The sequence below is a fragment of the Sus scrofa genome, chromosome 13, assembly GCF_000003025.6.
Source record: "Sus scrofa isolate TJ Tabasco breed Duroc chromosome 13, Sscrofa11.1, whole genome shotgun sequence".
In the NCBI taxonomy this organism is placed as follows: Eukaryota; Metazoa; Chordata; class Mammalia; order Artiodactyla; family Suidae; genus Sus; species Sus scrofa.
Genome location: NC_010455.5, coordinates 139,468,489 through 139,491,428, shown reverse-complemented (window position 1 = coordinate 139,491,428; position 22,940 = coordinate 139,468,489). Strand labels below are relative to the sequence as shown.

The 22,940-nt window shown below is 37.9% G+C and overlaps 1 protein-coding gene across 1 annotated transcript in view; it reads left to right on the top strand.

Annotated features, from left to right (window-relative positions):
• STXBP5L (syntaxin binding protein 5 like) overlaps positions 202–22,940 on the top strand; it is a 374,297-nt gene continuing 351,558 nt past the window's right edge. The window contains exon 1 of the mRNA XM_021070287.1: positions 202–715. The gene's annotated coding sequence lies outside the window, so the exon portion shown is untranslated. The remainder of the gene's footprint in view (positions 716–22,940) is intronic.

Sequence of the window (22,940 nt, the reverse complement as noted above, 5' to 3'; positions counted from 1 at the left end):
CACCAGTGACAGAATATCTGGCTGTCTGGCTCCTGTGTGCTGGCGCCTCTCCACCCCCGCCCATCTCCATCCTAGTTTTGGCTTCTCTAGTCAGACTTCTCTGCATAGCAGCAGAGGGTGTGCTCAGCGGCTCTGCCCAATGACGGACGGACCTGCAGCAGCCCCCGCTGAGGAGGCCAGGCTGTGATTCAGACTTCAGAGCACATTTGGAGGGTATTGCTTCTCAGCTGCCAGTAACAGCATTAGGTTTTGTGTTTTGTGATGGGCACTCTGTGGTCACTTTTCTGATTCATCAATTCTCATGTCCACCTAACCCTCTTCCCAACGACCTTTTATCCCATCTCCCCTCCCATTCATCTCCTTATTTGTCCTTGTGAATAACTACTTATTTCAGTGTATTTGGATATAAAGTCCTCTCTCTAATCTGATGGACAAAGAAACTTAAATGTGAATCTCTTCGGGAGGGTTCTACTTAATAGTAGATGAGGCTACTCAAAGGAAGCCCCTTAGCCTATAAAGCCAAAGCCGTCCTCAGGGGTCTATCATTCTCACCTGGAACCATATATACATCCTGTAGACATTTCATTCAGCACTCAGGTCTCCAGATTCACAGGTCCCTCCGTATGATCATGTGTGCATACAAACGACTCTTTTCAGAACCTGGGCCCCTGACTGATGGTTCAGGGACATGTCTGCTGCCTCGCACTGTCCTAAGGTAAGTCCATGTTATCTTATCTACATGTATAGTGTATTTGTGCAAAGCATACAGACCTGTTGTTGATTGTGATTTAGATATTGATAACATAAGGAGTAGACCAGAACAGTAGGTTTCAAGGACGTTGCCCTAGAGATCACTGTGGTCACTGTGAGTTAGAGAAGAGCAAGGCAAGCTGGCAGGCTCTGAACCCCACCCTCACCCCAATTCAACAAGAGAAGCTCTGCTTTATGAGTTTGCATATTTGGTTTTGCACTGGATAGTCTCTGTTTGCCTGTTTAAATCCATTCTCTGCCCTTCTCCATCCCTAGGAAGCTTGTTTTCTGGACTGCATCATTTCAGCTTCCTTGCCCTGGAGCATGGCTCAGCCAATGGGAGGAGCAGCGGGAGGCTGAAGGGCACAGGACTGAGAATCAGGGGTATTCATTCCCGTGACTACTCCCCTTCTAGGCTGTGGCTTGGCAAGGGCTACATTCCTCTATCAAAGTCCACAGCTTCTACCAGGTGGTGCCTTCCTATAGCTACAGTTCTTGCCAGGTTCTTGTAACAATTCTGCCCACTCTCCTTTCCCCATTCAGCCTGGGCTGGCCATGCCGTCCCACTGTGGCTAGCCCTGCCTTATTTTTACCATGCCTTGCTGGTCTCTCTTTACCCACACCCAGCTTTTGTGAATAGCCCCTTCATTAAAACCTCTTCACTCACCCTTATTCAGTTTTCCAACTATGTTTGAATTTTCCAAGCTAGTGCTGTGACTGATTCAGTCTTCTATTGTAAGATCTTTTTAGTAGAGGATTCTACTGCTAAATAAAATTTGCAAAACCACAAAACTGGATCAAACAGAAGCACTGTTAGAACAAATGTCACATTCTTTTGTGAATTACCTAAGATGGCTGGAGCAATGCCCTAAAAAAAACCTATTGCATTTTAAAGTTTCTATTGAAGGATGCGTTTAATTCAGTACTAAATTTAGTTACTAAATATAAGGTAAAATGACTCTGGAATCAGACTTGAATCCAGACTCTGGCACTTACCTTTCATGTGATTCTGAGTAAGTTATTTAACCTCCCTAAGCCTCAGTTTTCTCATCTGTAAAATGGGAGTAATGAATTCTCTATCTCATGGAATTTTTGTGAGAATTAAATGAGGTACTATATATATAGTGCTCAATACTATGTTTGATACTTAGCCTAATACCCAACAGACTGCTTTTGCTATTATTATTTATAATAATAAAATGCAAAAAAGTATATCAAACAGCATAAGTCAACAGTTTGGTGCAACAATAGTTTGAAAATGTAAAGGTCTGGATGAGGAAGCAACAAGTGCTTCACTTACACAAACACAAGACCTGTTTCTTCCTGGAGTTTGTAAGTATTTAAATCAGTTTTCCTGTTCCATATCCATGGTGAACCAACATGCACTCCAGTCCAACAGAGATTCACTGGTGCCATCACTAAATTCAGCAAGGTGAACAAAAGGTAACAAAGGGAGAAGTAACCCCAGGAAGTTACCAATGTTGAAACGCCTTAAAATCTTGGTTCAAATGTCACATTCTCAATGAGATCTATCCCCTTGACTTATTTAAAACTGTAACTCGTCCTCATTCTCCAGAGCTCTTGATCTCCTGTGTCCTGCTAGATTTGTTTTCTTTACCCCATTGTACCCATCACCTTCTTACATATCATGCAGTTTGTTTATTGCCATCCCCTTGCATATTTAACAGTTTGTTGTTGTTGTTTCTAAAGGTCATTCTTTGTGTACATGTATCTGTGTGGGTGGTTATACCTCAAGGCACATCTGTGCTTGAGAGCAGTGTTAAATGCTCTGAACTATCTATTTGCAGCTTATCAGAGAGAAGACATTAATTGCTTCTTTAGTATTCCCTCTAACTTTGAGTGTTTCCCCTTCCTTCCTTCCTCCCCCCAAGAAAAGCATATTTGAGTTTTCTAAATTTTAACCATTTAGTGTGTTTTCCACATTGAATGCTTGATAGGACAGAAGAAAGCAAAATCAAGCAAAACTTTTCTTAGTCAATATGAGTCCTCTTTGTACTGTCTTCCTCACCCTGACATCCTCATTGGAAAACTTTGTGAATTCTATTGTAATTATCTGTTAAGGTAAGCAGATGCCCCTTCACTGCATTCTTCTGATCAAAAGTGAGATTGGAGATTGACTTGATACTTCATTAAGTCCAAAAGCATAGGTACAAAAAGCTGGATCCAAGTTCAAGACAAAGGACTTGTGATGGTGGATACATGATACTGAGTAGAAGCATCTTGGAAGGAGAAACCAGAAGTTTTGTGAATCAAAGGGAGGAGAACCTTTCTAGGAAACCTATAATAGGAACTGTTAAGGGTTCTCATCTGCTCTGGATGGCTCTTACCTGTTTTCTGAAGATCCATGGAGATAAAGTATCCTAATAAGTGGTAGCAAATAGGGTCCATTTTGGGAGCCAGGTGTGTTCAGTTATGGTCATAAGTGACTGAAGAAGTGTTTCTCACAACGTGGTCCACAAATCAACAACATCAGCATCATCTGGAAACTTGTTAGAAATGCAAATTCTCAGTCCATACCAGAGACCTATTGCACCAGAAACTCTGAGGTAATCTCGTTTACTAAGTCCTCCAGGTGATTCTGATGCACATGGATATTTGAGGACCATTGTTCTGAAGTAGCCTGTTCAGCTCAGTGAAGACAAAAAAATGCTGTAATCCATTGGTGATGTTACCATGAGGGTGGGAGAGAGGGATGGCAGGGAGTAAGCCATGTGATTTGTGATCTCACTTCTAGACAGAGTTAATAAATGTGATGAAATTGAGTGATCTAAACAAGCTACCAGAACTTTGGCTACCCAAAAGTTCTGAGACCTAAAAGAACAGTTGGTGAAAATAAATAATAAATGCAGTTAGAATGGTGCCCATAGACTAAAGAGAGCCACATGACTTCTTATCCATAAACAGTGCTTTTTTTTTTTTTTTTTTTTTTTGCCTTTTCTAGGGCTGCTCCTGCAGCATATGGAGGTTCCCAGGCTAGGGATCTAATCAGAGCTGTAGCAGCTGGCCTACACCACAGCCACAGCAACACGGGATCTGAGCCTCGTTTGTGACCTACACCACAGCTCATGGCAACACTGGATCCTTAACACACCGAGAAAGGCCAGGGATCATGGCTCCTAGTCAGATTCGGTAACCACTGAGCCATGACGGGAACTCCCATAAACAGTGTTCTTGAGGAGACTCTCAAAAATATGTTTCACTCTTAAGTTTGGCAAGATGTAATGGTAATAAATGTAACATTTACTGTGATAGGAAAAACTGACACGTATTATCCAGAACTTCTCTTTTGATCTAAAGAGAGAATTATGTGTTCAGTGTCTGAGTTTATGGGCTCAGAGAGGGCTTGCTCTACATCTCTCATCTTAACAGAAGATGATTTTTGGAAGGATAACATAATAGGCCCCCAAAGTGAAAAGAATACAGGCCAGAATGGCTGGTTTGGGGAAAAGATTTATTCTAAGTTTTGAAAGTAGTTTGGAGATAGATAGATAGAATTGAGGGAGGTAAAAGGTACAGAAAGCTAGATGGAGAGAGAAGATTTTAAGAAATTTTGCTGTGTTAGGATAAAATTGATGTTTTTGAGAGACTTCTGTAAAGATTTGAATTGCTTTTTAATGTATATATATATATTAGAAAGAAAAAATAGAAAAAACTATTTTTTCTTTCAAAGTGATGCCATGCTACAAGTGAGCCTTGAGTTAAATATTTGTATATTTGTTTGTTTTTCTTCTGTCTTCCTCTAAAAGTCTTTAAGGTGGCTCAGAGACAACAGTAATCTAATAGCTTGTATTTGTTTGGAATTTTGTAATTATAAAATTGTTGTGATACATTATCTTTTTGGTAGAACATTATGATTTGGCAAGAGATGGGGGCATCATTATCACCATTTCCCAGATGAGGACACTGAAGCTCAGTGAAGTTACATACCTTGTTCTGAGTGAAATAAACATCAAATGATGGATTTGGGATTCAAACTTGGGTCTCCTAACTGCAAATTTGGCATTCCGTTTATTACCCCAGATGGTGATAAAGAGTAGTGTAAAGAAACATCTCTGTTGGGAGAGGTAGTTTGTTTTAAACTTTAAACATACACCATGTTTCATAGAATATGATTATACTTTTAACCACACCTTAGCTTGTGAGGAATTGGGGTCTCATCTGAAAGGTGAGATTTTGCAGGGTTTTGTAACAGGAACAAGGAAAGTTTTTCATCCTGGTATTGGGGCAATGACAATTGAAAGCAGAAGGTACCCAGTCTAGCTTAATCCAGTTACGGAGGCTTAAAATGACCTCTTCAAATTCCCTGGTGGCTCAGTAGGTTAAGGATCTGGTGGTGTCACTGTTGTGGCTCAGGTCCAATCCCAGGCCCAGAACTTCTGCATGCTGTGGGTGTGCTCGGCCAAAAGGAAAAAATAGATTTAAAACAATGAAATGATCTATTAGAAAATATTTGCGAATGACATGCCCAATAAGGGATTAATATCCAGCAGATATAAACAGCTCAGACAACTCAACATCAAAAAACCAAACTAAGTTAAAAAATGGGCAAAAGCACTGAATAGACATTTTTCCAAAGAGGAAATGCAGATGGCCAACAGGCATGTGAAAATATGCTCATCATCACTAATCATCGGAAATGCAAATCAAAACCACAATGAGATATTACCTCACACGTGTCAGAATAGCTATCATTAAAGAAAATAACAAATGTTGGCAAGAATGAGGAAAAAAAAATGCTCGTACACTGTTGGTGGAAATGTAAATTGGTGGCAAACAGTATGGAGATAAAATAGAACAACCATATAACCTAGCAAATCTACTCCTGGATAAATATATATGACAAAACACTAATTCGAAAAGGTACATGTATCCCAATGTTCATAGCAGAATTATTTAAAATTGCCAAGGAATGGAAGCAATCTAAGTGTCTATCAACAGATGAATGGGTAAAGAAGATGTGATGTATGTATACAATAGAATGATATTCAGCCATAAGAGAATAAAATTTTGCCATTTGCAACAACATGGATGGACTTGGAGGATGTTATGCTAAGTGAAATAAGTCAGAGAAAGAAATATTATATGATATCATATATATGTGGAATCTAAAAAAATACAATAGGAGTTCCCACCGTGGCTCCATTTAACGAACCCAACTAGCATCCATGAGGATGTGGGTTTGATCCCTGGTCTCATTCAGTGGGTTAAGGATTGGCATTGCCAGTGAGCAGGTCACAGATGCGGCTTGGATCCCATCTTGCTGTGGCTCTGGCATAGGCTCTTGGCCACATCTCCAATTGGACCCCTAGCCTAGGAACCTCCACATGCTGAGGGTGTGACTCTAAAAAGACAAACAAAATTAAATAAATAAAAATTAAAAATAAAAAAACCAATAAACTAATGCATATAACAAAAAAGAAGTAGGCTCACAGATATAGAAAGCAAACTTATGGTTACCAATCGGTGGCGGGAGGGGCATTCTAGGGGTAAGGGAGCAGGAGGTACAAACTATTGAGTGAAGTTAGGCTAGAAGGTTATATTGTACAAGGAATGCATATACAAGGAATATAGCCAGAATATTTAATAACTGTAAATGGAATATAACCTTAAGTTGTATTTAAAAAAAAAAGAATAGAATAACCTTGAGAAAATCAGAAAAAAATAAAATAAAATGGAGGTATTTTGACAGGACCTTGAGGCTCAGTATATGCCTTCAGAGAGCAGGTATAGATGGAATTGTATAGAAAGCAAATTGGCTACAAGACTATCAGAAACTGATGCTTTGTAAATGGCATTGTTTTTATGCCTTTCATTTTCCTTTTTCTTCTTCTCTTCCTATTTAATAGAGTTGTATTGAAGCCAAAGCCTAAGCCAAGCCAAAAGGAACCAAGGAAAGGGATTTGGTCTTATCTGGATTGGAACAGATAGACTCCTGAGACCTGTAGACCCCTGAGAATTCAAAATGATGGTGAATTTCCAGGATTTAGAGTTGGGGTGATGTTTTCAGTTGGCTCTTCCTGCACAGAGATACCCTTTCCTTGGATAAAATGTTGGAGGAATGTGGTCTTTTAATTTTTGTTATTTCCTATTTAAGAGAGAGAGAATCTTCACATGCATTAATGAGAATTGAGGCAAAGTAAAGGAGTGGTTGGGAGGAAAAATTAATAATTATCTTATAAAAACAAAATTTAAAAAATGTCAATACTCAAACTTTAAAAAATAAGTTTAATGTTTAGAAGGTGGCTTTTCTCTATTGATGTCTTGCATTTTCATGTTCCAAATGCAAAAGAATATACATATGTATATATATACACACACATATATATATACGTATATTTTGGCTGCACTTGTGGCATATGGAAGTTCCCAGGCCAGAGATGGAAATTATGCTGTAGTTGTGGCCTGCACCACAGCTGTGGCAATGCTGGATCCTTAACCCACTGTGCCATATGGAAACTTCTAAGGGAATATATATATATGTATTTTTAAATGCAGAGCTCTGTACAGTGTCAAGTGATGAGCAACACAGCATAGCTCTCAAATACAAAAGTAAAATAAAATTCAGGATATCTTTCCCCAGCTGAAGAAAACAAAGAATAAGAGCTTTTTTTGCTTATACACTTCTTTTTTTTTAAAGTGTTTTTGTTTCCTGTTTTAAAAATTTTTAATGATTTTATTTTTTCCATTATAGTTGGTTTACAGGGTTCTGTCAATTTTATACTGTACAGCAAAGTGACCCAGTCTCTCACACACACACACACATATATATATATACACTTTTTCTCACATTTATCCTCCATCATGCTTCATCACAAGTGGCTAGATAGAGTTCCCAGTGCTATACAGCAGGATCTCATTGCTTAGCCACTCCAAATGCAATAGTTTGCATCTATGAACCCCAGTCTCCCAATCCATCCTACACCCTTCCTCTCTGCCTTGGCAACCACAAGTCTCTTATCCAAGTCCATCAGTTTCTTTATAAGCAAAAAAACTCATGCTTATACATGTCTAATTTGAAACTTAGGGAGTTTTCCAATTCTGCTGATTCGGCCTCAAAATCTAGAGTGAAACAGTGGTTACAAAACACATTTACCCCCTTAGAGACTGGAATCAAGAAGCATATTGCCCTAATTCTTCAAACACTATTGAAGAAGTGAGAAGAGGGAGGGAGGGGAAGAGAATAAGTAAATCTAAAGAGGAGTTCCCATTGTGGCTCAGTGGGTTACAAACTTATGAAGATGTGGGTTGGAACCCTGGCAGTGCTCTGTGGGTTAAGGATCTGGTGTTGCCATGGCTGTGGCATAGGCCAGCAGCTATAGCTCAAATTTGACCCCTAGCCTGGGAACTTCCATGTGCTACAGGTATGGTCCAAAAAAACAAGCAAAAAAAATTTAAAAAATAAAAATAAATCTAAAGATATAGCAGTTGGAATATGGCTTTTCCTGAGCCACCAAGGAGTTGAAAGATCACCACTGGCAAATAAGAGTTTAAATATGCATGAATGAGAATCCTATACTATATTTTAACAATATTAGTATATTTTCCTAGCCTATAAACATTGTCATTGAAGTTCTATTTACCTGGTGTTACTGTATAAATCACCTGCTCGATCTTGGTGGTAAAACAAAGCCTGTAGGACTAGAAATTTGTTTACATTTAACTGTGTGGGACTCATCCCTATATTGGGACATGCTGTTGGTTGGCATTTACATGCCAACTAGCCAATTATTTATATTTTTCTTTATTACACCCACAGCAGAATGGTAAAATGAATTTCTTGCATGGATAATTTTAAGAAGAAATGAAATTCTAATGAAAAAAATTCACAAATACTCTCCATAATAAAATGTACAATTCCAACGCTACCAGGGTGACCAAGCATATTTTTATATGCAGGATGTGTACTGCAGTTTGGTTTTCTTAAAGAAAGGAATCCTTGGAGTTCCCATTGTGGTGCAGTGGTTAATGAATCCAACTAGGAACCATGAGGTTTCTGGTTCGATCCCTGGCCTTGCTTAGCGGGTTAAGGATCCGGCGTTGCTGTGAGCTGTGGTGTAGGTCGCAGAGGCAGCTCGGATCCTGCATTGCCATGGCTCTGGTGAAGGCCGGCAGCTACAGCTCTGATTAGACCCCTAGCCTGGGAACCTCCATATGCTGCGGGAGTGGCCCTAGAAAAGGCAAAAAGACCAAAAAAAAAAAAAAAAAAAGGAATCCTTCATGGATATACAAGAGAAAGCATCATAAAGAAGAGAGACAAGTTCCTTTTTCCACTGTTCTCTCACATATTCTGTTGCTACTTTCACAACGTGATTAGAGAGAGATACCAAATTAACTTCCTTGAGTAACCAACTATTTAAAACAAGTGAATACACAAAAACCTTTCAGCAACCTTCATTTGTAGGCAAGGTAACCACAGAGAATCAATAAATAAATTGGCCAAGCACTTGAAAGAAGAATGCATTGGTCACACGGCAGCGTTTCTTACTGATACTGTACCTGACTGTCCCCAGATTCCCCTTACCCAGGTGGCTGCTCCTTCCCAAATCTACCTGGAGGCTCAGTTTCCTCCCAGGTCTTGGAGTAAGTCTTACCCAGCTCACTGATTTGAGGTCAGTTCAGGTTTGTTGATGGCCCCTGTCTAACCCTAGAGTCTGTTCTAACTGTTCCTGTTTGGGTTCATTTCCTATTTCCTAATTACATAATTGGCTGAGCTTCCTGTCAGTTTCTCTACATCCCCATCCTCTGAAGCTTATATATTAATGTGCTCAGGCTACTATAACAAAGTACCACCAACGAGGTGGCTTAAACAACAGAAATTTATTCTCTCACATTTTCCAGAGACTAGAAATTTGATATCACGGTGTCAGCACAGTTGCTTCCTTCTGAGCCCGGTGAGGGAGACTCTGTGCCATGCCTCCTAGCTTATGGTGTGTGGCTGGAAATCTTTGGTGTTAATTGTAGAGACAGCCCCCCAATCTCTGCCTTTATGTTCATATGGTATTTTCCTTGTGTGTGTGTCTGTGAATCTCTTCATATGACATTCTGTTTGTAGGGACACCACTGACATTGGATGAGGGGCCCATCCTACTCCAGAATGACCTCATCTTAACTAGTTATATCTGCACTGACCTTATTTCCCAATAAGGTCACTTTCTGAGGTAGTGGGAGTTAGGACTTCAATATATGAATTTTAGGGTGATACAATTCAAACCAAAACAGCATACCAACTCTTGTCCTAGTTTCCAAATGCTGTCCTGCTTGACTTCTGTCAATGGCATGCACATGGCCCATGTTTGAGTGCTTTTTCTACCAACTCTTTGAGAGGCCTTTTGGATTTGATTTGAACTTCACCTGACTATACTCATGATCTTCCTCCTTTCTTTTTAGGATATTGATGTCCTAGGGATACACCTAACCATGAAATTCATGCCTCATTATGCCTAGCCCTGCATAGTAGGAAGAATAATTCTCCTACCAAAGATACACAAATCCTAATCCCTGGAACTTATGAATATGTCAGGTTTTGTGGTAAAGAAAAAATAGAGGTTGCAGGTGCAATTCAGGTTGCTAATGAACTGACCTAATATCCTTAAAATAGGGATATTATCCTAATAATAGGGATATTATTGAGGTGAGGCCAAAGGTAATCACAGGGTCTTTAAAAATGAAAGAGCGATGGCAAAGAAGAAGGTCAGAGAAAAAGATGTGATTATAAAAAGCAAGGATAAAGAGATGCTGCTTTGAAGATGTAGGAAAGGGGCTTGAAGCCAAAGAGTGCCTTGGTCTCTAACATTGGAAAAGGCAAGGAAAGAGATCCTTCCTTAGTCTCCAGTAAGGAACACAGCCCCCCTGACACCTTATTTTGGCCCAGCAGTATCCATGCTGGACTTCTTAACCATAGAACCATAAGGTAATAAATTTTAAGGCAGTAAATTTGTGGTAAATTGTTGTGGCAGCAATAGAAAAAATATACCCAAATACACCCAAGAATTAAACTCCTGGACATGTTCTTATGTTTAGACACAAGTATTTGGATGACAGTGAGAATTTTCCTCTTCCTCTTCTCCTAGGCTTACCCTAATTAATCCATTCTGGCATCACCTTGAAACTTAGAATGAAAATGCAACAGATGCACATTATATTATGCATTGGAGTTTCATGGGCATTGAAACCAGATATGACTGCAAATTCTTTCCACTTTCTAGCTGTGTTACTTTACACAATCACTTAACCTTTCTGTGGTTCAATTACCTTTCCCTTATCTACAAAAGGGAGATAATAAGGGATACCTCTTACTATGAGTACTAACAATACCATCTAAATTCAACTAAACAACACATTGTACATATTAGGTGCTCAATAAGTGGCAATTATTACAGATTTTAAATTCTTAAGACTACTGTTTCATTTTTTCTATCACATGCTATGTCTAATCAGGTCTCATTTTGGAGTCAGAATTTATACAAGTAGTGTGAACTTGAAAGTAAAAATCAGTGAGGCATTGTATCTTGTAGTATGTAATGTTGAATGGATAGATATTCAGGAATAAAGAATCAGAAAATCATAAGACTGACTCCAACTATTTTTGTTGGGGAGACACCCTGAAAAAAAAGATGACATCTGTACATTGAGTAATTTGTGAAATATATGTTGTCCTTCAGTAAACAGATAATAGAGATTTTCTATTGAATAATAATGTAATTTGAAATATTGTGTCCTAAATCTGCTTCATCATGCCATCACAGTATCAAGAAGTTGAAAGCCATCAAAAGATCTTTAGAAATACATATATTTCTATAAAACATCTGAAAACTACTCATGACAAAAGTAGTTTATTTAAAAACTATTTTAGAAGTTCCTGTTGTGGGTTAAGGACCTCATGTTGTCTCTGTGAGGATATGGGTTCAATCCCTGGCCTCCTTTAGTGGGTTAAGGATTTGACATTGCCACAAGCTGTGGTGTACATTGCAGATGTAGCTAGGATCCCATGTTGCCATGGCTGTGGTGTAGGCTTCAGCTTCAGCTTTGATTCCACCCCTGGCATGGGAATTTCCATATGCCTCGGTATAGCCATAAAAACAAATAAACCAACAAAAAACTATTTTAAACTATTCTGTTTTAAAGAAGGGCAAAAAAAATGCAAATAATGCTAAAGTGGCATTAAAATCTTGTAGTAAAACAATAGGGTGAAGGGACGATCATTTTCTTTGAGAGTTAAGAAAACTTCAGGAAATAGTTATGATTTTACTGTACTTAGAGAATCGGGGCAAATTATCTAAGGAAGCATTTTTTGAGTTTAACTATAGAGCTACAAATTCCAGAATATTTTAAAACTGTGGTGGAGTTTCCATTGTGGCTCAGTGGAAACAAATCTGACTAGTATCCATGAGGATGCAGGTTTGATCCCTGGCTTCACTCAGTGAGTTGAGGATCTGGTTTGCCGTGAGCTGTGGTATAGGTTGCAGACGTAGCTCAGATCCTATTTTGCAGTAGCTGTGGTATAGGCCAGTAGCTGCAGCTCTGATTGAACCCTAGCCTGGGAACTTCCATATGCTGCAAGTGTGGCCCTAAAAAAACAAACAAAAAAAACCCATAAAAACCCCATGGTATTTAGTAATCACTGCCTCTGAATCAAAGCGTGTAGTTTTGTTAGCTGTGAACTAAATGTTGGATAAAATTAACTTAAAATATATTTGATACTCAAAATATTGTTACTAATTTTAAGAACAAAAGAACATAAATAATAGACTTATTAAGAAACAGGACTAATTTTACTGAGTTAATTTCTGCTGCTGCAAATTTCTTAAATCCGAAATTCAAAAAGAAATATGGAGCCAGCTCTATGATCACATTTAGAAAGCAAGTGGTATCACTCTTAGAGGAACAGATGGGATCCAGTGGGGTAATTCCAGTTGCAGAGAGCAAAATCGTGATGACTGGAGTAAAGCAGTTGTAAGGAAGAGGCTCTCCAGAAGGTTGGAGGAAGCTCCACGATGGAAGTGGAGCACCTGGAAGAAATATACATCTTCCTCCTGGGGAGGACCTAGATGCCATGTTCAGAAGGTTGTAGGTCCGAATACACATGATGCACAAGGAAGTAAGTGGGATTTATGAGGAACTAGGAAAGTGCTGGATGTGTCTGGAGGAGAGAGGACTGAAGAAATAGATTCATTAAAGCATAATGTCACTCAGGATCACTGATCAGGAGCAAAGAAAGAGACACACAAGGGGACTTCAGAATCCTATAGGCAGTTACTTCTAAAGGTGAGCTTAGTTCGCTAGTGGTCTAATAGTTGGGACACAGCACTTTCACTGCTGCAGCCAAGGTTCAATCCTTGGTTTGGGAACTGAGATACCACAACAAGCCACTGCACATTGAAGGGAAAAAAATTATATATATGTATGTATATATATATATATATTCTGGAATTTCCTGGTGGCACAGTGGTTTAAGGATCTGGCATTGTCACTGCTGTGGCTTGGGTTCAGTATCTGGCCTGGGAACTTCTGTATGCTGTGGGCACAGCAAAAAAAACAAAAGAAAAAAGATGAGCTTGTGGGCATGGCCTAATTTCCACAATGTCAGCCAGGACCTTCTGTCCACTATTTCACTTAAAGTGGTTAGGCCTAGCCAAATGGACAGCAGTGTGAATCTTGGCAAGCAGCATTCTTATGATTTGATATTGCAAAGACAGAATGTCTTCAGGTGTTTGGTCGCAGAATGCAGGCTAGGATTCTGCTAAACAAATATGTCCTGAAATACGCTGGGAAGGCCTTTGCATAGCAAGGCTCTGGGCATCTCCTGCCTCTTGTCTGACTAAGATGTCCCCTGACTTCAGCCAGTGATGAAATTAAACATTCACTCCAAACCAAGCTATACCCTAATTTGTGATGAAGCAGAAAATTATTTCAATTTGAGCAATTCTGTAATTTTTAGAAATCTATAAAATGAGAAAAATATAAGATATTAGATGTCCAGAGTCAATTAGAAACTTCCTAATTCAACTCGGTTATTGATTTATGTAATGATTTCAGGCAAGTGGCCTTGCATGAGAAGTAAAGTCTTTAACTGTGTTTATAATTCTAAATGAAATATGTTAGTGTGAGGGACACACAAGGGTAATTCTAGTTGCAGAGAACAAAATCGTGATGACTGTAATAAAGCCAGATTAGGCTTTTTTGTGTTGGGAATATCTTTACTTCATTCCAGGATTGATAAATGGTTTTTATGTGAACTAGGTTAGCTTCAGCTTACCTAAATGAATAAGTATACCTAGATAAAAAACAGAAAAATATCTGAAACATTACACATTGACCTCACATGCAACCCACATCTGGTTAGAAACCATATTATTTCAATTCTGCCTTTGAAATATCTCCCATACCAATCCACATTTCTTTCTAGGCCTTTTAGTCACATTATCCTAGTTTAGAGACTATCACCTGGATTAATGAAATAGCTTCTTAATTGGCTTCCAGTCTTGCTCTCTTTCATTTCTTCCAATCACTTTTTCATATTGCAGGCATTATGGTTTTTCTAAATATCTAACCTGGTCATTTCACTTCCCTGGTTAACATGTTTAATGGAGCCCGACTTTTCTTGGGATAAAGACCATATTTCTTAAAATGGTCTGCCAAGATGTTCATGGCCTGCCTATCAGTCACTTCATCAATTTGAATTCCATATTCCAGTCTCAATGGACAACTTTCAAGTCCCACCTGCCATGATCTCTCACCTCTGGGTTTCCTATTTTATGTTCTCCTGGCCTGCAACATTCTTCATTACCTCTCTTTCACTCCTCTTCCACTTCAACTTTCATTGCTAGGTGCTACTCATCCCTCAGGTGTGGGTGGGCACTACTTGTGCTCACCAGTACCCACGTTTTCCTCTTCATCCTCTACAATCCTAGCCTCCCTTGCAGTTAGGTGTGACCATGTAACTAAATAAAATGTGGTAGACATGATATGCCACTGTCAGGACTGGTCCATAAAACCCTGCCATAAGAAAACTTTTTTTTTCTCCTTTGTCTTTTTAGGGCCATACCTGTTGCATATGGAAGTTCTCAGGCTAGGGGTTGAATTGGAGCTGCAGCTGCTGGCCTACACCGCAGCCACATCAACACCAGATCCAAGCTGCATCTGTGACCTACTCCACAGCTTGTGGCAATGTAAGATCCTTAACCCACTGAGAGAGGCCAGGGATTGAACCCACATCCTTGCAGATACTGGTTGGGTTCTTAACCCACCGAGCCACTATGGGAACTCCAACCATAAACGAACCTTGTTGTATTTCTCCATCCTTCTGACTGGAAAGGTTTCAGAGAACTTTGAGTAGGGCTGACGCCTAAGCTGAAGGTGCCTGGGATTTTCATTTGACTGTATCTTGAGCAAGAGTAAAATCACTAATATATTAAATTGCCAAGAAATTGGGGTTTATTTGTTTCAGCAGCTAGTATTACTTCCCTTAGCAATACAAGGGTTTTTTTTTTGTTTTTTGTTTTTGTTTTGTTTTTGTCTTTTTGCTATTTCTTGGGCCGCTCCTGGCATATGGAGGTTCCCAGGCTAGGGGTCCAATCGGAGCTGTAGCCACCGGCCTACACCAGAGCCACAGCAACGCGGGATCCGAGCCGTGTCTGCAACCTACACCACAGCTCATGGCAACGACGGATCGTTAACCCACTGAGCAAGGGCAGGGACCGAACCCGCAACCTCATGGTTCCTAGTCGGATTCGTTAACCACTGCGCCACGACAGGAACTCCGCAATACAAGGTTTTAAGTTTCCCTGGAAACCTTCTTTGGCTTGACAATATCTGTCTTTGCCACTCTACCGTAAGGTCAGTAAGAGTAAGGGCAGAGTCCATTATTTTATTCACTGTTATAGCTTCAGTTCTTATTATAGTGTCCACACATAATGCATGAACAACCAAAAATGTCTGTTGAATGTTTAAGTAATTGTCTTTATGTTGAGGCTTAGAAAATTCAAATTTGAGTTTTCTGAAGTTAAACATGTAGGATTAAATTTGGAAAAGTACATTTAATTCCTTTACAGAACAAAGAAGAAAACTGGAAAATGGGAAAATTCTTATGTACATTCAAACAATGTAAAAGACCAAATCAGCCTGTCAGGGGCAAGAACTTAAATACAAAGTACCTCACTTTGCCACTCTAGCTAGTCTGCTTTTCGATTTTACATAGGAAAAAAAAAAGGGGGGGGTGGTAAGGATATCTGTCACCTGGAGTGTCGGGAAGCTTTTGAAAAGCTAAAATCAGCTCTGATTTTTCTTATCAGTTTTTAGAGCTTCAGACATTTCATACCTGTTCAAAGTGGCAGTTGATGTGTCTGATAATGGAGCACTTTGCTACAAGACCGCAAGGTGATAGTCATCTACTTATGAGAAAAATGTTGGCAAGAGAAAGAAATATGTTTTCTCTATAGCATTAATATAAAGTAATTTGTACTTGGACAAACCAAATCTCTAACTTCGGCCAGGATTTTTTTTGTGTGTTAAGTGATCATTAGTCTCTCAATTAGAGTATGCTAGGCTGACCGATGGCATATAAAAATGATTCTGGAATGGCAGTATGAATGACTTTTTGAAAGAGGGAGGAAAAAAGAGATCTCATACTAGAATATTCTCTGTGTGGGTACAAAGCCTAAGGTTTTCATATTTCATGGGTCTCCTTCAATCAATAGACATTATACAATTGAGAGAAGAGGGAAGTATGGCCAAAATGGCAGAGTAAGAAGACCCTGGGCTCACCTCTTCCCACCACCACACCAGAATTACAAAACAATTTACAGAGTGACTATCTATGAGAATGACCTGAAGATTAGTAGAAAAGTTTTCCATAATTAAAGATATAAAGAAGGAACAACAAAATGGGCAGGAAGGGTAGAGATGTGATATAGTAAAAACCACACCCCTAGGAACATGACCTACAAACAGAACGATAATCACAATTGCAGAGGTTCTCCCCAAGGTAAGAAAGTTATGACGAGGCCTTGCATTGGGAAGACAAGCCTCAGAACACCTGGCTTTGAAGGACAGTGGGGCTTGTGTGTGGGAGGACTAGAGGTTTCAGTCTTAAAGGGTGTGCACAAAATCTCACATGCTCTGAGTGCCAGCACAGAAGGAGTCATTTGAAAGCATATTGGGTCATAACTACTTGCTGATTTTGAAGAGCTGCTTAAGAGGCAAGAGGAAACTGAGATCCATCTGAGGATATAGATGTTGGAGTTGATTATACTCCATTTCGGGGAGCTTGTTCTACCAGGACATTGGTGCTGGCAAGCACAATTAATGTGAGAAATAGAATACACACACACACACGCACACGCGCACACACACACACACACACACACATATACATGACTGGGTCACTTTGTTGTACAAGAAACTGACAGAACACTGTAAATCAACTATAATGGAAAAAATAAAAAATCTTAAAAAAGACTTATTTAAGTAATTACACAATTAATTAATTATTAAAATAGTTGATTTATAATATTAGTCTCATGTATACAACCTAATGATTCAATATTTTTAATTATACTCCATTTTAAAGTTATAAAACATTGGTTATATTCTCTGTGCTGTAAAATATATCCTTCTAATTTAATACATAGTTTTGTACCTCAAACCCATCCCCCTATCCTCCCCCTCCACCATTCCTCTTCCTACTGGTAACCATTAATTCTATTCATCTGTGAGTCTGTTTCTGTTTTTTTATATTAATTTGTTTTACTTTTCAGATTTTTAGATACTATATGTAAATGACAACATATAGTATTTATCTTTTTCTGTCTTACTTATTTCATTAAGGATAATACCCTCCAGGCCCATCATGTTATTGCAGATGGCAAAATCTCATTCACCTTTGTGGCTCAGTGATATTCCATTGTGTATATGTAATACATTTTCTTTATTCATTCATCTGTTGATGGGTGCTTCCATTCCTTGACTATTGTAAATAATCATGCAATGAACATCAATGTGCATATATCTTTCCAAAATAGTGTTTTCATTGTCTTGGGATATATATCCAGGAATTAACTTGCTGGTCATTTGGTAGTTCTATTTTTAATCTTTTGAGGAAAAAACACCATACTATTCTCCATAAGGTCTGCACTAGTTTACATTCCCACCAACAGTGCACCAGGCTTTCCCTTTTTCCACATCTTTATCAACATTTGTTATTTGTGGTCTTTTTGACAATAGCCATTATTACAGTATGAGGTGATATCACCTTGTTATTTTATTTGTATTTCCCTGATGATTAGTGATATTGAGCATCTTTTTATGTGCCTGTTGGCCACCTGTATGTCTTATTTGGAAAAATGTCTATTCAGGTCTTCTGCCTCTTTTTATATTGGGTTGTTTATTTTATTTATTTATTTATTTATTTTTGATGATTTTTTTTTTTTTTATTATTTTCCCACTGTACAGCAAGGGGGTCAGTCATCCTTAGGTGTATACATTGCAGTTACAGTTTTTTCCCTTTTTTTGATATTGAGTTATATGAGCTGCTTTTGTATTTTATGAATTATATTATATGTTAAACCCTTGACTGTAATATCATTTCCAAGTATTTTCTCCCACTCAGTAGTTTGTCCTTTTGTTTTACTGATGACTTTGTGTTGCTGTTCAAAAGCTTTCAAATTTAATTAGGTAGGTATCATTTGTTTAATTTTGCTTTTGTTTCCTTTGCCTTGAGAGACAGATCCAGAAAAACACTGCTATGATTTATGTCGAAGGGTGTTCTGCCTATGTTCTCTTCTGGAAGTTCCATAGTTTCAGTGTTTACATTTAGGTCTTTATTTTTATATATGGTGAGAAAATGTTCTAAAGTTATTCTTTTCCATGTAGCTGGCCAATTTTCCCAGTGTCACTTATTGAAGAGACTTTTTTCCCATTGTGTGTTTTTGCCTTCTTTATCACACAATTGACCATATGTATATGAGCTTATCTCTGGACCCTCTATTCTGTTCCATTGATCTATGTATTTGTTTATGTGCCAATACCATACTGATTTGATTACTGTAGCTTTGTAGCATAGTCTTAAACCAGGGAGTATGATACCTCTATCTTTGTTTCTTTTTTCTCAAGATTGCTTTGGTTGGAGTTCCTGCTGTGGCATAGTGGGTTAAGAATCTGACTGCAGCTGCTCTAGTTCCTGTGGAGGTGTGTGTTCAATCCCTGGCCCAGCACAGTGGGTTAAAGGATCTGGCATTGCCTCAGCTGTGGTATAGATCACAGCTGCAGCTCAGATTCAATCCCTGGTCCGGGAACTTCCATATTGCTGTGGATGTGGCCATAAAAAGAAAAAAATTGAAAAAAAATGCTTTGTTTATTTGGGGTCTTTTTTGGTTCCATATAAATTTTAGCATTATTTCTTTATTTCTGTGAAAAATGCTATGGGTAAATTGATAGAGATTGCATTAAATCTACAGATTGCTGTGAGCAGTATGGACATTTATCAAAATTAATTCTTCTAATCCATGAACACAGAATATCTCTTCATTTCTTGGTATCATCTTCAATTTCCTTCATTGGTGTTTTATAGTTTTCAGAGTATAGGTCTTTTACCACCTTGTTTAGGTTTATTTCTGTTCCTTTTGTTGTGATTTTAAATGGGATTGTTTTCTTGCTTTCTCTTTTTTGATAGTTTAAAATTAGTTTATAGAAAAACAACAGTTTTCTGTGTATTAATCTTGTATCCTGAAAGTTTACTGAGCTCATTTATTAGTTCTAATATTTTGATGGAGACTTTAGGGTTTTATATATATATATATATAGTATCATGTCTGAAATTAGAGTTTTATTTATTCCCTTCCAATTTAAATTCCTTTCATTTATTTTTCTTGTCTGATTTTTATACTTCCAATACTATGTTAAATGGAAGTGATGAGAGTGGGCATCCCTGTCCTGTTCCTAAAATCAGAGAAAAATCTGTGAGCTTCTCAATATTCAGTATGATGTTAACAGTGGGGTTGTCATAAATGGGCTTTATTCTGTTGAGATATGTTTCCCATGCCAACTTTGATGAGAGTTTTTACCATGACTGGATGGTGAATTTTGTCAAATGCCTTTTCTACATCTATTGAGATGATCATTGATTTTTATCCTTCCTTTTGTTGATGTGTGTATCATATTATTGATTTGTGGATATCAAACCATCTTTTCCTTCTTGGAGTAAATTCCACTTGATCATGGTGTATGATCCTTTTTTTTCTATTGTTGAATTTAGTTTACTAATATTTTGTTGAGGATTTTTGCATCTATCTTCGTCAGAGATATTGGCCTGTGATTTCTTTTTTGCTGTGTCTTTGTCTGGTTTTGGTATCAGGGTAATGGTGGCTTCATAGAATGAGTTTGGAAGCATTCATTTCCCTGAAATTTTTTGGAATAGTTTGAGAAAATACGTGTCACCTCTTCTTTATATGTTTGATAGAATTCTCCCATGAAGCTGTTTGGTCTTGGACTTTTGTTTGTTGGAAGTTTTTGGTTATGGAATCAATTTCACTACTTGTGATTGGTCTGTTCAGACTATCTATTTCTTCCTGATTCAGCCTTTGAAGATTGTAGGCATCTAGGAATTTATCCATTTCTTCTACATTGTCCAATTTATTAGTGCATACTTGTTTGTAGTATTTTCTTATGATTTTTTGTATCTTTGTAATATCTCTTCTTTCATTTTTCTTATTTGTTTCTTTTGGTCCTCTCTATTTTTTTTTCTTGAGGGGCCTGAATAAAGCTTTATAAATTTTATGTTTCTTAAAAAAAAAAAAAAACAGGAGTTCCCATCGTGGCGCAGTGGTTAACGAATCCGACTAGGAACCATGAGGTTGCGGGTTCGATCCCTGCCCTTGCTCAGTGGGTTAACGATCCGTCGTTGCCGTGAGCTGTGGTGTAGGTTGCAGACGCGGCTCGGATCCCGCGTTGCTGTGGCTCTGGCGTAGGCCGGTGGCTACAGCTCCGATTCGACCCCTAGCCTGGGAACCTCCATATGCCACGGGAGCGGCCCAAGAAATAGCAACAATAACAACAACAGCAAAAAAGACAAAAGACAAAAAAAAAAAAAAACTTTTGTATGGCAAAGGGAAACTATCAACGAAACAAAAATGCATCCAACCAAACGGGAGAAGTTATTTGCAAATAATATATCTTATAAAGAGGTATATACAAAATATATGAAGCACTCATACAACTCAACTCCCAAAAAACAACTTGATTTTAAAAATAGAGGACCTGAATAGACATTTTTCCAAAGAAGACACACAGATGGCCAATAGACACATGAAAAGATGCTTAACATCACTGATCATCTGGGTAATGACCAAGAAAAAAAGACCAAAAAGACCAAGAAATGACAAATCTTCTCAAAGATGTAGAAAAAACAGGAGCCTTTATACACTATTGGTAGAAAATTAAACTGGTATAGCCATTATGGAAAACAGTAGGGAGGCTATTCAAAAAATTAAAAATCGAACAATTCTACTTCCAGGCATTTACCTGAAGATAGCAAAAACACTATTTTGAAAAGAGAGGTACACTCCAATGTCCATTCTAGCTTCATTTACAATAGCTGAGATAAGGAAGAAACCTAAATGTCTATCAATAGATGAGTAGATAAAGAATATGTAGTGTAAATATACAATGGATTATTATCTAGCTGTAAAAAGAATGAAATGTTGCCATTTGCAACAACATGGATGGATCTAAAGGGTATTACACTAAGAGAAATAAGTTAAACAAAGACAGAAATAGCACACAATCTCATTTATATGTGGAATTTAAACAAATCAAACAAAATGAAAACAGATTCATAGATACAGAGAATAAATATGTGATTGTCAAGGAACTAATGGCTGATTCCAAAAACATGAAGGAAATTAAGAAGCACAGTTATATAATAAATGTCATGGGATGTAATATATAGCATAAGGAATGTGGTCAATAATATTTTAATTAAAGTATATAATTTAATTATAATAATTAAAGTATTGGGACAGATAGTTTCTAGACCTATTATGGTGATCATTTTGTAATGTATAAAAATGTCAAATCATTATGTAGTACACCTAAAACTGACATAATATTGTACATCAAGTAAATTTCAATTAAAATGAACAAATAAATAAATTTTAAAATAAACTGAAAAATTTAAGTGAAAGAAGCTAAATAATTTATTTTTACTAAAATTAATTATTCTATGGATAAGAGAGGATAGGGAGAAAGTGGTATTCATAATTTATTATGATCCTGTGTTTCTTTTACTCATAAGAAATTATTAGATCTCTGCCTCACCTGTTTGCTGAAGGAATGCAGAAAACATGATTTCAGATTGGATGTTTAAGGTAAACACCATTTATAGTGCTCAAAATTCATCCTGTTTCTTTTTTGCTAACATAAGCCTGGCTTTGTTATGCCCAGTCTCAGATGACGAAGCCTAACTGGAAAGCAAATTATGACAACTTGCCCTTCTTTCTCTGACTGCTCAGTGTGGCCATGTCATCCACTTCTTGCCAGTGAGATCTAAGATGAAATCTGCTGATAGAATTTCTGGGGAAAAATTTTTTTCCTGATAAAAAGGGGCATAAGCTGCTGCCATTCTTCTCCCCTCATTCCTGTCCATTTCTCATTTCCGTGTTTCCTTTTTTGAATGCATATATCGAATCTAGATCTTCAGAAGTTTTTTGCTACCATGAGATAATATGTGGAAAATAAAGTCTAATACTCTTCGAGTGACAGAGGAGTTCATACGCCCAGTGTGGTGCCTGGTTATTACTCAGGAATTACTAATTTCTCTCAATTACCTCCTTCTAGAAATTACAACCTACTCTTGGGCACTGTCATTCATAAACATGCCTGTGTGGGTTCAGAGAGCAAAGAGATATCTTGGGTCTAATTGTGGGAATCATGGCCATGCTATCAGCCAGCATGTTTTTGGTAACCTCTCAATGTCACTGCCAACCTGAGGTGTTCTTTTTAGCTCTCAGACTCCTGTCATCTGTCAGAATGAGAGATTTTTAGTAAAGGAAGAAAAGTCTAAGAGCTATTTGCCTTCTTGCCCTTGAAAAGAAAATATAATTGGTAGAAAAATCATCCACATGTCTGACAAAGGCCCAACATTTATTCTAACATAGTGTTAAAATTCTTAAAATATT